Source organism: Centropristis striata, chromosome 4 (assembly GCF_030273125.1).
Source record: "Centropristis striata isolate RG_2023a ecotype Rhode Island chromosome 4, C.striata_1.0, whole genome shotgun sequence".
Classification (NCBI taxonomy): domain Eukaryota; kingdom Metazoa; phylum Chordata; class Actinopteri; order Perciformes; family Serranidae; genus Centropristis; species Centropristis striata.
The window spans coordinates 9,101,702-9,118,859 of NC_081520.1; the positions used below are offsets into that span (position 1 = coordinate 9,101,702).

General features: G+C 43.7%; 1 pseudogene; it reads right to left on the minus strand.

Annotated features, from left to right (window-relative positions):
* Nucleotides 1-336: 336 nt before the first annotated feature.
* Nucleotides 337-16,433, minus strand: LOC131969907 (extracellular calcium-sensing receptor-like; annotated as a pseudogene).
* Between the last annotated feature and the right edge of the window lie 725 nt (nt 16,434-17,158).

The following is a 17,158-nucleotide window of genomic DNA, read 5'->3' on the forward strand; positions in this document are numbered from 1 at the left end:
TGTAAATATTTAGAGGTGAAAACTGTGTTGAATGTGCACATTGTAAGCATTGTACTGTATGCTCTGAGAAAGTTTGTTACATTTTGAGTTGCTTTCCAATCAGTGTTGATGATAAATGTAGTTTACTCAAGCAATATAATACTTAGTATCCAATTTTTGAGAAAGCTGAGTTCTCCTGCTCACAGAGACAGCAATAAAGAGAGCAACACATTATGCAGCACGGTAACCTCAGCTTTTCTGTAAACGTAACAGGCACTGGAGGAATGGATCGCTTCAATCAATTGTAACTGTTTTTGGAATCCACCTCAATGCTGGCCAATGTCTCTTAACTTTTTCCTAACCTCGTATTTCTCAGGATTGATCTTTGTTCATTAAATGTTTCTTGGTGTTCTTCTCTGGCTTAAACAATATGATGAAACACTTTGGAGCAAATATACACAATATTAGTCCAAAACTGGAGGCCAGAATGGCAAATATCTCCACAGCCACAGTGAATTTCCCAGGAGAGCTGACATATGCAGGGATAAAGGTGATCCACACTGCACAGAATATCAGCATGCTGAAGGTGATCAGCTTGGCTTCATTAAAATTATCAGGTAGTTTCCGAGCCAGGACAGCTAACACAAAGCAAAAGACAGCCAGCAGGCCGATGTACCCGAGCACAGCCCAGAACCCAACAGCTGAGCCTAATGCACACTCCAAGATGATCCTGTCTTTGTATGTTGTGAGGTTTTTCACTGGAAACGGAGGATTAAGAACCAACCAAATAGTACATATTATAACTTGAATGAATGTGAAAGAAACTACAGTCATTCTTTGCTGTGGAGGACCAAACCATTTCATCACATTGCTTCCTGGGAGTGTAGCTCTGAAGGCCATTAACACTACTATTGTTTTTCCAAGAACACAAGAAATACATAGGACAAAGGTGATCCCAAATGCTGTGTGGCGCAGCATGCAGGACCACTCAGAGGGCGCTCCAATGAAAGTTAATGAACATAAGAAACACAGAGTCAGAGAGAAGAGCAGCAGGAAGCTCAGCTCAGAGTTGTTGGCCCTGACAATCGGGGATGTCCTGTGACGATAGAACACAGCCGCTGTTATAATGGCAAGACAGGCACCACCAACTGAGAATGCAGCCAGGATGATTCCTAGGACCTCGTTGAAGGAAAGAAACTCTACAGGCTTTGGGAGACACGTGTCCCTCTCTGCATTAGGCCAGAACTCCTTGGGGCATGGAAAACAATCAGGGGAATCTGAAAAAATTAAGCAAAGAGGCCTTTTAGGACACATACTGTAAACTACTGTATGTTATACAGTCAACATGCATTTGGAAAAAAATAAAAATACCTGTAGCATTGCTAATCTCTCCCTCAGGACATGGTAAACAATCATAACAGCAGATGGGTTTTCCTTTCTGCAGCACTTTACGAGTTCCTGGAGGACAGCTGTCAGAGCACACTGACACAGGTACCTGACACAAAGATAAAAACAAAATATCACATATTCAAATGTGCTACAAAGCTCTGAGGTTAAAAAGCTAAAGCTGGTTAAAAATGGCAGAATTCGAGGTAGAGTGAAAGCTTCTCTTGCATCTCCCCCTATCCATCCATCCATCCATCCATTTTCTTCCGCTTATCCAGGGCCGGGTTGCGGGGGCAGCAGCGTATTTCCGGCGCCCCTCTCCCCAGCCACAACGTCCAATCCCTCCACAGTGTTCTGGGTCTTCCCCGGGGCCTCCTACCAGTTGGACGTGCCTGGAACACCTTTAACGGGAGGCGCCGGGGAGGCATCCTTACCAGATGCCCAAACCACCTCAGCTGACTCCTTTCAATGCGAAGGAGCAGCGGCTCTTCTCTGAACTCCCTCCAGATGTCTGAGCTCCTCACCCTATCTCCAAGGCTGAGCCCAGCCGCCTTACGGAGGAATCTCATTTCAGCCGCTTGTATCTGCGATCTTTTCGTTCGGTCACTACCCAAAGCTCATGACCATAGGTGAGGGTTGGAACATAGATGGACCTGTAAATCGAGAGCTTTGCCTTCTGGCTCAGCTCCTTTTTCACCATGACAGTCAGGTACAACCCCCGCATCACTGCTGACGCCGCACCAAACTGCCTGTCCATCTCATGCTCTGCTCGACCCTCACTCCTGAACAAGACCCCGATATACTTGAACTCCCTTGCTTGAGGCAGTACCTCTCTCCCCACCCAGAGTGGGCAGTCCACCGTTTTCCAGCAGAGAACCATGGCCTCAGACTTGGAGGTGCTGGCTCTCATCCCAACTGCTTCGCACTCGGCTGCAAACTGCCCCAATGAGTGCTGGAGGTCCCGGCTTGATGACGCCAAAAGAACCACATCATCTGCAAAAAGCAGAGATGCAATTCTAAGGTCACCAAAACGGATCCCTTCCTCCCCCCGGCTTCGCCTTGAGATCCTGTCCATGAAGACCACGAACAGAATCGGAGACAAGGGGCAACCCTGGCGGAGGCCAACACCCACTGGGAACATGTTTGACATTGTGCCGAGTATGCGGATACAGCTCTCACTTTGGTTATATAGGGACCGGATAGCTCGTAGCAATGAGCCCGGTACCACATATTTCTGCAGTAACCCCCGCAAAACTGCCCGAGGGACACGGTCGTAAGCCTTCTCCAAGTCCACAAAACACATGTAGACTGGATGAGCAAACTCCCATGACCCCTCCAGAAGTCTCGCCAGGGTAAAGAGCTGGTCCGTTGTTCCACGACCAGGACGAAAGCCACATTGTTCCTCCTGAATCTGAGGTTCGACAATCGGCCGGAGCCTCCTTTCCAGCACCCTGGAGTAGACTTTTCCGGGGAGGCTGAGCAGTGTGATTCCATGGTAATTGGAACACACTCTTCGGTCCTCTTTTTAAAAATGGGAACCACCACCCCGGTCTGCCACTCCACTAGCACTGTCCCAGACCTCCACGCGACACTGAAGAGGCGTGTCAACCATGACAGCCCAACGGTGTCCAGAGCCTTCAGCATCTCAGGACGAATCTCATCTAACCCTGGCCCCTGGCGTTGACAGCTCTGCTCCTCTCTTTACCCGAGTGTCCAGAACATGCAGCTGCAGATCTGATGAAACGATAATAAAATCAATCATCGATCTTTGGCCTAGAGTGCTCTGCTACCAGGTACACTTATGAGCAACTCTATGTTCGAACATGGTGTTTGTTATGGACAATCTGTGACTAGCACAGAAGTCCAATAACAAAACACCACTCGGGTTCAGATCGGGCAGGCAGTTCCTCACAATCACCCCCCTCCAGGTACCGTCATCATTACCCACATAAGCATTGAAGTCTCCCAGAAGAACTATAGAGTCCCCAGGTGGTACCCCTTCCAGGACACCACCCAGAGACTCCAAGAAGGCCGGGTACTCCGAGCTGCTGTTTGGTGCATAAGCAAAGACAACAGTCAGAGACCTCCTCCTCGCGACTTGCAGTTGCTAGGAGGCGACCCTCTCGTTCCTCGGGGAGAACTCCAAAACAGCGGCGCTCATCGAGAGTCCAGCCTCTCTCCAGGAGTTTGGTTCCAGAGCCCATGCTATGCGTGGCGGTGAGCATGACTATTTCTAGTCGGTAATGCTCCACTTACCGCACAAGCTCGGGCTCTTTCCCCGCGAGTGAGGTGACGTTCCTATGCCCTACTCTGCGGGGGGTGGGCCCACAGGTCGGCGGATCCATGTGGCTTTTTCGGGCTGAGCCCGGCCACCAGATGCTCCCCTCCCGGGTCTGGCTCCAGGAGGGGGCCCCGTTTTACCCGTGCTGGGTGAGGTACACCGATGTAGTAAGATCCGCTTCATAGGAGTCTTTTGAATCGCTCTTAGTCTGGCCCCTCCCCTGGGACCACTTTGCCTTGGGAGACCCTACCAGGAGCTATTGCTCCCGACAACACAGCTCCCAGGATCACTGGAGCACACAAACCCCTCCACCGCGATAAGGTGGTGATTCTTGGAGGAGCATCTCTCCCCTCCCCAACACAATCAACAAACAGAATCTTGGATAAGTGCTTCCCAGTTTGACACCATTGACATCATTGACAGCTGCGTTCAATTCCATTCGGCTCTGATTAGTTGTTTTCTTTCAGGTGAGGTGGATTCTCAAAAATGAAGCTCACTGTAACCTCTCACCCACTCATTATGTTTCTTCAAAAGCAGCTGATCATGGGTGTGCAATCTTTAAGTTAAACCAACCCGAAATCTCCAACAATCAAGTGAAAAATTAAATTTTTCTATCACTATCCCTGTACTGCAACTCAGCAAGAGAACAATTTTGGATAGGATGAAGGCGTGGTTTTATGCAAAAATGCTGTAATTTTGGAATTTATCTTTTAACATCGAGTATAGGCAGGAGGTACAGAGACCAAAACACTTCATACCATGTAAGACTGTCAAATTGTAAACTTAAATGTGATAAACTAGAGCTTTTGGATTCCTTACTTGTGTGCTGCCCTCCACCCAGGTGAGGTTCCTGTTGATACGGAACTCTCTGCCCATCGGCAGTGATGCATCGTAGTGTCCGACTGTCACCAACTCAATGTTGCCACTCTCAGTTTTTTGCCAGTTCACCAGCTCATACTTGGCCACAGGATCCCCGTTGGCATCAAATGACACATCATAACCATTTTGCGAAAAATTTACTTTTTTTAACTGCATGAGAATCTGTGACGATGAATTAAAGTGATAGAAAATAAACAATACTTAAAACGAGACAATTATAGCCGAAATGTTGACAGTGTGCTGGAATTTTACAATACAGCCACTTCCTAAACCGTAATTTTTCTTAAAAAAACAACAAAAAAACTAGGTCAATCCAAAGATTCATGTTTTTATACAGATACCATTGTGGGCTTTAATTCTGAAGGCCTGGCTCATCCTGACTTTTCTGGTTGCTATGGTTTTTAGGGCAGCATTAGAAAGTGGAGAGGGGAGGGGAACTCAAAGCAGTTGAGAAACGTAATTTAATGGAGATCACACCTCTCTAATTGCTCTTGTTTTTTCAAAAGTTGTGAGTCCTAATAACGAAATATTATTATCATCAAAAAGAAATTCATGAAAAGTGAAAGTTGTGGGAACAAGCACCGGATTTTCTGAGAAAAATGCCAAAAATATGTCCCATCCTCTCTCCACTCTAGCTGTGATGTCATCACCTCTAGCTCTTAACATTCCACCCAATACACACCCACTATAAACTCTAAAACGCTCTGAAAAAAGCATCAAACGTAAAATGCAATTTCATAAAGCGTGCAAGCAATCAAAGTGGCCATTTCGCACAACTCCTATGTCTTGTGAATCGTTTAAACTTTCATAAAATGTTCTATGTTAAAGTATAGCGAATTGGCACAGCCCCAATGTGAGGTGTTTCTGAGCTCTTTTTATAGCGATTGTAGCAAACCCATTTTGCATAAACTTAATAATTTGTGGTGTTTCTAAGAACATGTGATTACATATATATATATATATATATATATATATATATATATATATATATATATATATATACATATATACATACCTATACACACCACTAGTGGTAGAAACTGTAAAAGTTTAAGATGATAAAAGGAAAATAAGGAAATAAAAAAGAAACAGCAACGAAGTGTATGTTATAGCAACCCCCTGGAGGCAAAGTTGGTGTGTGTTATGTGCTTATGGTGATATTTAATTAATAATTGATGACTTGTGTTGGAAAATTGTATTAACTTTTGCCCGCCTGTTGGTTGCTTGGTAATGTGGAAAATTAAATGTGATTGTTTTGTTTTCTCTGTTTGTTAGATCTCACGTTGGTTTACGGAGCTGATTTTGCTGGAACCGCAATAAATAGCCTATTAAAACCATCAGTCGAGTCTCTGACCATCTTTCGGAGGGCATGAAAAAATATATAGCACACCATTGCTGGTTATTACCTTTGATTTCAGGCAACTTTTGGCCATTTTTGGTGTTGCGTAGCACCGAGTAATTCTACCAAAAGTGTGGCGGAAGATGAAGAATTATAAAAAATGAGTATGGAGGAGATGAAACAGTTTCATTGCACCAAAATGGTTCCAAATGGCACACCAAATGACAAGAATTTCATTCCATGTCATTAATTTGTACATTATAGCTTTAAAAAAGAACATTGGTGTGGTCACCTATTTGTTTTTCACTGACCTCTTCAGACTCTATCCTGGTGTATTTGTCACACTGAGTTGTAGAATTTGTTTCCTGACACACTGCATTATGAATGGCATGTGCTATTGCATAAACAGCCTTGTATACCATGTTAGTGATCCGGAGCTGAGATGTGTCAGTGTACAGAGTCTGGAGCGTCTGTATGTCTTCACTTCCATCACACAGACTCTTGTTTGGGACTGCACCTAAAAGATCACAGAGACAAAGGAAAGGGAAGTTTTTTCAACCCTAAAAATTACAACTTATCGCAGCAAGTCATATCCAAAAAGCACTTTTGTAGATGTAAAACATACATTTTTATTTTAAAGCACTCTTGAAGCAAAAAACACTAATGTAAAAAAAACTGTTCATGTCTAAACTATAAAAGTATGTAAAACTTACATACTGACTTGACCGGTTTTAACATGTTTAAAATATGCAAAAGATCTGAAACCACTGACGGTATAATAGTTTAATTACATTCAGACAAGCGTATATTCTGTAATGGATATGTGATATGAGTCCAATTTTTCATCTCTATTTAGCTTAATGACCTGGAGACTGTCTCTATATTGTGTGCTTGTGTTTGTGGCTTTAGTGTTGACGTAAAACCCTGAAGCAAAGTTTAAACCTTCATCAAGACAGCAGAATGCCAAAACCTGACCTGAGCGATCATCATTTTAAGTGAGATTATCAGAGATGCCTCCTCATGAGTAAATTCAATAACAACAGACTTCATGCAAATTCTGGGATTTGGTTCTAAACTAACTGCTGCTTCACTCAGAAAATCAGAGAAAAACAACAAAACTGAAACACAAGGACCCAAACATAAGATTCAACTCTCTCACTTTTTCCTCAGCCTGCAGTTGAATACATCCTCCCAGAACTCAGTGAGCAGTGGAGAGGCAGCCACTTTAGAGGGAGAGAGGTCCAGCAGGAAGTCTCTCAGACCTGGGATGACTGATTGCTCAATGCCAAATCCAATAGCTCCAGCACAGAAGCTGAACCTCAGCATGTCTGGGTCTGTTACCCAGGCCTCACTGCCTATCCACTGGAGAGGTGGAAAAGGCTCAAGAGAAAGCACTTCTAGCAAAATCCTCAGATCTCCAGGGGATGTAAATGCCACAACAACCATAGCTGTCGACCTGGAGAGAAATTATATCAGCACAAACATGAACTTAAGATCATAAACACAAACATACATGTGGGAGATACCACAGAGAATTATAATTTAGTATCTGGCCTCACTGACATGTAAAAGAATATAAGTAACAAATATGAGAGAAATAGACGTGTGTAAAAGATGCACTTCTAATGTGTCTTAGATAACAAAATATTCAATCTCAAATGTTTACAAATGTTATAGTTCTGTGTGCAGAATGTCAGTGTCAGCACAGGGAACAAAACTACAATCAGTGATGTAGAAACCTGCGGATAACGTCAGCTACTCTCTGGATCCTGCTACGTGGGTTGGTCCGAAGGAAAGCTTCAGAGTATTCCACACAGATCCCCTCTCTGCGTGTTGCAGCCAGGAAAGACGCCATGCCATTATTGCCATAATCTGAATCCGACCGGACAGCACCTATCCAAGTCCAGCCAAAGTGTTTGACCAGCTTGGCCAGCGCGTCAGCCTGGAACTGGTCACTTGGGATTGTTCTGAAGAAACTCGGATACTGCTGCTTATCAGACAGACATGCACAAGTGGCAAAGTGGCTCACCTAACGAAAAACAATGGTGCAATTACTGAACGGGACAAAACAATCAGCTCACGTTTGAACAAGCAGATTGCCAAAAATTCAGAACATTTACTTGAGGGATGTTAAAAGGCCCGAGGACACGCGACATGCTGATGGATGGCATGGACGCACACTCACCAACAACTGCCATCACCATACCAGACTGTGAGCAGTTGTCGCCGGTGTAAAACACCGGGTCCAGGCCGTTTGAAAGCTGGAATGCCACATGCACCGCCACGGGCACCGAGGCGCACGAGTCATAGATCTGATAACCGAGTCTGATGCCCGGCAGCAGCTCCGTGCTGTTGTTAATCTCCTCGATGGCGAAGATCATTGCGCTTGAGAAGCGCAGTTCACGGGGGATAATGCTGCACACAGAAACTCATATCAACTCCATAAGCTCATGCAAGAATTTACACAAATGTATATAGTAGAACTGCAATTCATATCTACTGTAAGAGCACTGCATCTGTGAACCAAATTGTCAGCAAGTCAATAAAATTAAGAACATTTCCATCCTCACAGTCTAAAAGCCTCTTATCCCACATTTCTTCATTTTACTAACCTCCCTTTGCACCTTAGTGGCTCAGGCATGTAGGTGTAGTTATTCTCCACTGTGTGCATGTTGTAATGCATAGAGAAAGCACCACCAATGACGTAGTCACCGTCCACTGAGAAAGCAGGTAGACGAGTGGCACTCTGGAGCTTACATTTCAAAGATGCAGCCTCAGAGCTGACCCTAGCACCAGAAACATTCAAGACAAGAGCTGAGTTCAGGTCACACAGAGACAGGATCAGACTAATAGAGAGAGCAGTGATCTCCATCCCTCAACTGTCTGTGTGGGAATACTGCATGTGTGTTATCACTGGTTTATATAAACTTTTCAGACAAACCATCCCTCCTTCTACTGTACGTCAGCTGACTGTACATCAAAGAGAATTCTTTCTATAGGCCATGCAATATTATCTGCATTAAGTGCCCATGTGTCTTTTCTCAAAGTTATCATTGTAAACACAAAATGTTTTTCTAATTGTATCCAACGGTTATAGCCTTTTTGTGTCTTTTTTAGTTCATATAACAGTTAAGTCTAAAGAATGCACCTTTAATACCTTGTTCGTCAGGTTCAGTCCCATCCTACATAATGTGAATATGGAAATATTTTTCAAAAATTAAAGATGTTATGAATGTGTCAAGACAGAACACAGAACCAAGCCTTTTTCTGTATTTAAATGTATTTATTTACTCATTTAGCTCATCATCAAATCATTTTTTGTTAAATAAATTCATAACATATTAAATAACTTTCACAAAGTGGAAAATAGTATGTTAAAAGTTTGATGATAAATCTTTAGTCATATTTAAAGGTGAAGGCTGTGTTCAGTGTGCACATTTTAAGCATTATACAATATGCTGTGGGAAAGTTTGTGACATTTTATGTTGCTGTCCAATCAGTGTTGATGGTAAATGTAGTTCACTAAAGCAGAACAATCTTCAGTGTCCAATTTACTGAGTAAGCTGAGTTCTCCTGCTCACAAAGACAGCAATAACGAGAGGAACACATTCTCCAGTGGTAATTCAGCTTTTCTGTAAATGTAACAGGCACTGGAAGAATGTATCGCTTTAGTCATCTACATTTACTATCGAAACTGTTTGGAAATTGACCTCAATGCTTGCAAAGTCTCTTTTAACATTTTCCTAACCTGATTTCTCAGGATTGATTTTTGTTCATTAAATGCTTCTTGGTGTTCTTCTCTGGCTTAAATAATATGATGAAACACTTTTGAGCAAATATACACAATATTAGTCCAAAACTGGAGGCCAGAATGGCAAATATCTCCACAGCCACAGTGAATTTCCCAGGAGAGCTGACATATGCAGGGATAAAGGTGATCCACACTGCACAGAATATCAGCATGCTGAAGGTGATCAGCTTGGCTTCATTAAAATTATCAGGTAGTTTCCGAGCCAGGACAGCTAACAAAAAGCAAAAGACAGCCAGCAGGCCGATGTACCCGAGCACAGCCCAGAACCCAACAGCTGAGCCTAATGCACACTCCAGGATGATTCTCTCCTTGTATGTTGTTAAGTTTTTCATTGGAAATGGAGGATTAAGAACCAACCAAATAGTACATATTATAACTTGAATGAATGTGAAAGACACTACAGTCATTCTTTGCTGTGGAGGACCAAACCATTTCATCACATTGCTTCCTGGGAGTGTAGCTCTGAAGGCCATTAACACCACTATTGTTTTTCCAAGAACACAAGACATACACAGGACAAAGGTGATCCCAAATGCTGTGTGGCGCAGCATGCAGGACCACTCAGAGGGCGCTCCAATGAAAGTTAACGAACATAAGAAACACAGAGTCAGAGAGAAGAGCAGAAGGAAGCTCAGCTCAGAGTTGTTGGCCCTGACAATCGGGGATGTCCTGTGACGATAGAACACAGCCGCTGTTATAATGGCAAGACAGGCACCACCAACTGAGAATGCAGCCAGGATGATTCCTAGGACCTCGTTGAAGGAAAGAAACTCTACAGGCTTGGGGAGACACGTGTCCCTCTCTGCATTAGGCCAGAACTCCTTGGGGCATGGGAAACAATCAGGGGAATCTGAAAAAATTAAGCAAAGAGGCCTTTTAGGACACATACTGTAAACTACTGTATGTTATACAGTCAACATGCATTTGGAAAAAAATAGAAATACCTGTAGCATTGCTAATCTCTCCCTCAGGACATGGTAAACAATCATAACAGCAGATGGGTTTTCCTTTCTGCAGCACTTTACGAGTTCCTGGAAGACAGCTGTCAGAGCACACTGACACAGGTACCTGGCACAAAGATAAAAACAAAATATCACATATTCAAATGTGCTACAAAGCTCTGAGGTTAAAAAGCTAAAGCTGGTAAAAATGGCAGAATTCGAGGTAGAGTGAAAGCTTCTCTTGCAGCTCTCCCCATCCATCCATCCATCCATCCATTTTCTTCCGCTTATCCAGGGCCGGGTCGCGGGGGCAGTTTGCTAAGTAGGGCATTTCCGGCGCCCCTTTCCCCTGCCACAACGTCCAGCTCCTCCTGGGGGACCCCGAGGTGTTACCAGGCCAGGCGAGAGATATAATCCCTCCACCGTGTCCTGGGTCTTCCCCGGGGCCTCCTACCAGTTGGACGTGCCCGGAACACCTTTAACGGGAGGCGCCGGGGAGGCATCCTTACCAGATGCTCAAACCAACTCAGCTGACTCCCTTCGACGCGAAGGAGCAGCGGCTCTACTCCGAACTCCCTCCGGATGTCTAAGCTCCTCACCCTATCTCCAAGGCTGAGCCCAGCCACCCTACGGAGGAAGCTCATTTCAGCCGCTTGTATCCGCAATCTTGTTCTTTCGGTCTCTACCCAAAGTTCATGACCATAGGTCAGGGTTGGAACATAGATGGACCGGTAAATTGAGAGCTTTGCCTTCTGGCTAAGCTCCTTCTTCACCATGACGGTCCGGTACAACGCCCGCATCACTGCTGATGCCGCACCAAACCGCGTGTCCATCTCATGCTCCGCTCTACCCTCACTCGTGAACAAGACCCCGATATACTTGAACTCCCTCACTTGAGGCAGTCTCTCTCCCCACCCAGAGGGGGCAGTCCACCGTTTTCCAGCAGAGAACCATGGCCTCAGACTTGGAGGTGCTGGCTCTCATCCCAACCGCTTAGCACTCGGCTGCAAACTGCCCCAATGAGTGCTGGAGGTCCCGGCTTGATGAGGCCAAAAGAACCCCATCATCTGCAAAAAGCAGAGATGCAATTCTTAGGTCACCAAAACGGACCCCTTCTTCCCCCTGGCTGCGCCTTGACATCCTGTCCATGAAGACCACGAACAGAATCGGAGACAAGGGGCAACCCTGGCGGAAGCCAACAACCACTGGGAACGTGTTTGACGTTGTGCCGAGTATGCGGACACAACTCGCACTTTGGTTATATAGGGACCTGATAGCTCGTAGCAACGAGCCCGGTACGACATATTCCCGCAGTACCCCCCACAAAACTCCCCAAGGGACACGGTCGTAAGCCTTCTCCAAGTCCACAAAACACATGAAGACTGGATGAGCAAACTCCCATGACCCCTCTAGAAGTCTCGCCAGGGTAAAGAGCTGGTCCGTTGTTCCACTACCAGGACGAAAGCCACATTGTTCCTCCTGAATCTGAGGTTCGACAATCGGCCGGAGCCTCCTTTCCAGCACCCTGGAGTAGACTTTTCCGGGGAGGCTGAGCAGTGTGATTCCATGGTAATTGGAACACACCCTCCTTTCCCCTTTTTAAAAATGGGAACCACCACCCCGGTCTGCCACTCCACTGGCACTGTACCAGACCTCCATGTGACACGAAAGAGGCATGTCAACCATGACAGCCCAACAGTGTCCAGAGCCTTCAGCATCTCAGGGCGAATCTCATCTAACCCTGGCGCCTTGCCACCGGGCAGCTTTTTGACAATCTCGGCGACTTCTGCCAGGGATACTGATGAGTCTTCCCCTGAGTCAGACTCTGCCTCTTCCACAGAGGACGTGTTGGCTGGATTAACGAGTTCCTCAAAGTGCTCTTTCCACCGTCTGAGGACATCCCCGGAATGGGGAATCTGTGGTATGGGCTCTACCAGGTGTGCCACCAGGAACGCCCCAAACCAACACGATTTTGCCAAAATCTCCAACAATCAAGTCAAAAATTAAATTTTTCTGTCACTATCCCTGTACTGCAACTCAGCAAGAGAACAATTTCAGATAGGATGAAGTCGTGGTTTTATGCAAAAATGCTGTAAGTATGGAATTTATCTTTTGACAGCGAGTATAGGCAGGAGGTACAGAGACCAAAACACTTCATACCATGTAAGACTGTCAAATTGTAAATCTAAATATGTTAAACTAGAGCTTTTGGATTCCTTACTTGTGTGCTGCCCTCCACCCAGGTGAGGTTCCTGTTGATACGGAACTCTCTGCCCACCGGCAGTGATGCATCGTAGTGTCCGACTGTCACCAACTCGATGTTGCCACTCTCAGTTTTTTGCCAGTTCACCAGCTCATATGTGGCCACAGGATCCCCGTTGTCGTCAAATGACACATCATAACCATTTTGCGAAAAATGTACTTTCTTTAACTGCATAAGAACCTGTGACGTTTAAATAAAGTAATAGAAAATAATAATAATTAAAATGAGAAAATTTGATCCAAAATGTTGACAGTGTGCTTTTACAATACAGCCACGTCTTTAAATTCCTATTAATTAAAGTGGTAAAAAGTACATAATTGTTCTGAAAAAAAAAAAAAAAAAAAACTAGGTTCATCCCAAGATTCATGTTAACATGCAGATACCATTGTGCTTTAATTCTGAAGGCCTGGCTCATCCTGACTTTTCTGGTTGCTATGGTGTTTAGGGCAGCATTAGAAAGTGGAGAGGGGAGGGGTACTCAAAAGGCAAGGTTGGTGTGTGTTATGTGCTTATGGTGATATTCAATTAATAATTGACTTGTGTCGGAAAATTATATTAACTTTTGCTCGCCTGTTGGTTGCTTGGTAATGTGGAAAATGAAATGTGATTGTTTTGTTTTCTCTGTTTTTAGTTCTCACGTTGGTTTACGGAGCTGATTTTGCTGGAACAGCAATAAATAGCCTATTAAATCCATCAATCGAGTCTCTGACCATCTTTCGGAGGGTATGCTACAGTGCTTTCATTATTTTTTTGCGATTGTTACGAAAACACGGAGGCGAATCTCTGACAAAAAATATAGCACACCATTTCTGATTATGACCTATGATTTCATGCAACTTTTGGCCATTTTTGGAGTTGCGCAGCACCAAGTACTTCGACCGAAAGTGTGGCGGAAGATGAAGAATTATAAGAAATAAGTATGGAGGAGATTAATCAGTTTCATTAGATCTATGTTTCCGAATGGCACACCAAATAATAAGAATTTCATTAATTTGTATGGTATAGCTTTAAAAAAGAACATTGGTGTGGTCACCTATTTGTTTTTTACTGACCTCTTTTGACTCTATCCTGGTGTATTTGTCACACTGAGTTGTAGAATTTGTTTCCTGACACACTGCATTATGAATGGCATGTGCTATTGCATAAACTGCCTTGTATACCATGTTAGTGATCCGGAGCTGAGATGTGTCAGTGTACAGAGTCTGGAGCGTCTGTATGTCTTCACTTCCATCACACAGACTCTTGTTTGGGACTGCACCTAAAAAATCACAGAGACAAAGGAAAGGGAAGTTTTTTCAACCCTAAAAATTACAACTTATCGCAGCAAGTCATATCCATGAAACACTTTTGTAGATGTAAAATATGCATTTTTAATCTAAAGCACTCTTGAAGCAAAAAACACTGATTCGGAGACATCACAGGCAGTGACAATATGTGCATGTTAAAAAACTCTTCATGTCTAAACTATAAAAGTATGTAAAATTTACATACTGACTTGACCGGTCTTAACAGGTTTAAAATATGCAAAAGATCTGAAACCACTGCGATATAATAGGTTAATTACATTCAGACACGCATATATTCTGTAATGGATATGTGATATGAGTCCATTTTTTCATCTCTATTTAGTTTAATGACCTGGAGACTGTTTCTATATGGTGTGCTTGTGTTTGTGGCTTTAGTGTTGACATAAAACACTGTAGCAAAGTTTAAACCTTCATCAAGACAGCAGAATGCCCAAACCTGACCTGAGCGATCATCATGTTAAGTGAGATTATCAGAGATGCCTCCTCATGAGTAAATTCAATAACAACAGATTTCATGCTAATTCTGGGATTTGGTCTTAAACTAACAGCTGCTTCACTCAGCTGGTCTGAGAAAAACAACAGAACTGAAACACAAGAACCCAAACATAAGATTAAACTCTCTCACTTTTTTTCAGCCTGCAGTTGAATACATCCTCCCAGAACTCAGTGAGCAGTGGAGAGGCAGCCACTTTAGAGGGAGAGAGGTCCAGCAGGAAGTCTCTCAGACCTGGGATGACTGATTGCTCAATGCCAAATCCAATAGCTCCAGCACAGAAGCTGAACCTCAGCATGTCTGGGTCTGTTACCCAGCCCTCACTGCCTATCCACTGGAGAGGTGGAAAAGGCTCAAGAGAAAGCACTTCTAGCAAAATCTTCATGTCTGCATTCGATGTAAATGCCACAACAACCATAGATGTCGACCTGGAGAGACATTATACTTCATTAAATTACATCAGCACAAACATCAAATTGAGATCATAAACAAAAATATACATGTGGGAGATAGCATCGAAAATTATAGTTCAGTATTTGGCCTCACTGACATGAAGAAGAATGTAAGTAACAAAAATGAGAGAAATAGACTTGTGTAAAACATGCACTTCTAATGTGTCTTAGATAATAAAATATTCACTCTGAAATGTGTACACATTTTATGATTCTGTGTGCAGAATGTCAGTGTCAGCACAGGGAACAAAACTACAATCAGTGATGTAGAAACCTGCGGATAACGTCAGCTACTCTCTGGATCCTGCTACGTGGGTTTGTCCGATAGAAAGCTTCAGAGTATTCCACACAGATCCCCTCTCTGCGTGCTGCGGCCAGGAAAGACGCCATGCCATTATTACCATAATCTGAATCCGACCGGACAGCACCTATCCAAGTCCAGCCAAAGTGTTTGACCAGCTTGGCCAGTGCATCAGCCTGGAACTGGTCACTTGGGATTGTTCTGAAGAAACTCGGATACTGCTGCTTATCAGACAGGCATGCACAAGTGGCAAAGTGGCTCATCTAATGAAAAACAACATCGCAAATCTTGAACGGGACAAAACAATCAGCACAGGTGTATATTAAACACACAGTTTGCCATTAATTGAATCCTTTACTTGAGGGATGTTAAAAGGCCCGAGGACACGCGACATGCTGATGGATGGCGTGGATCCACACTCGCCAACAACTGCCATCACCATACCAGACTGTGAGCAGTTGTCGCCGGTGTAAAACACCGGGTCCAGGCCGTTTGAAAGCTGGAATGCCACATGCACCGCCATGGGCACCGAGGCACACGTGTCGTAGATCTGATAACCGAGTCTGATGCCCGGCAGCAGCTCCGTGCTGTTGTTAATCTCCTCGATGGCGAAGATCATTGCACTTGAGAAGCGCAGTTCACGGGGGATAATGCTGCACACAGAAACTCATATCAACTCCATAAGCACATGCAAGAATTTACACAAATATATATAGTAGAACTGCAATTCATATCTACTGTAAGAGCACTGCATCTGTAAACCAAATTGTCAGCAAGTCAATAAAATTAAGAACATTTCCATCCTCACACAGTCTAAAAGCCTCTTATCCCACATTTCTTCATTTTACTAACCTCCCTTTGCACCTTAGTGACTCAGGCATGTAGGTGTAGTTATTCTCCACTGTGTGCACCTTGTAATGTATAGAGAAAGCACCACCAATGACGTAGTCACCGTCCACTGAGAAAGCAGGTAGACGAGTGGCACTCTGGAGCTTACATTTCAAAGATGCAGCCTCAGAGCTGACCCTAGCACCAGAAACATTCAAGACAAGAGCTGAGTTCAGCTCACACAGACCCAGAGACAGGATCAGAGTAATAGAGAGAGCAGTGATCTCCATCCCTCAACTGTCTGTGTGGGAATACTGCATGTGTGTTATCACTGGTTTATATAAACTTTTCAGACAAACCATCCCTCCTTCTACTGTAGTCAGCTGACTGTACATCAAAGAGAATTCTTTCTATAGGCCATGCAATATTATCTGCATTAAGTGCCCATGTGTCTTTTCTTTTCTTCTCTCCTTACAGAGTTTTCAATGTAAACACCAAATGGTTTCCTTATTTTATCCAACCGTTATACCCTTTTTTGTTTCTTTTGAGCTCATATTGCAGTTAAATCTAACAAATGCACCTTTAATATCTTGTTTTTGTGGTTCAATCCCTTCTTACATAATGTGAAAACAAAAATATTTTTGAAAAAGCAACAATTTTATGACAGCGTCAAGACATAACACAGAAGCAAGCCTTTTTCTGTATTTAAATGTATTTATTTACTCATTTAGCTCATCGTCAAATCATTTAAGTGATTAAATAAGTTCATAACACATTAAATAACTTTCACAAAGTGGAAAATATTATGTTAAACGTTTGATGTTAAATATTTTGTCAATATTTAAAAGTGAAGACTGTTCAGTGTGCACATTTTAAGCATTATACTGTATGCTATGGG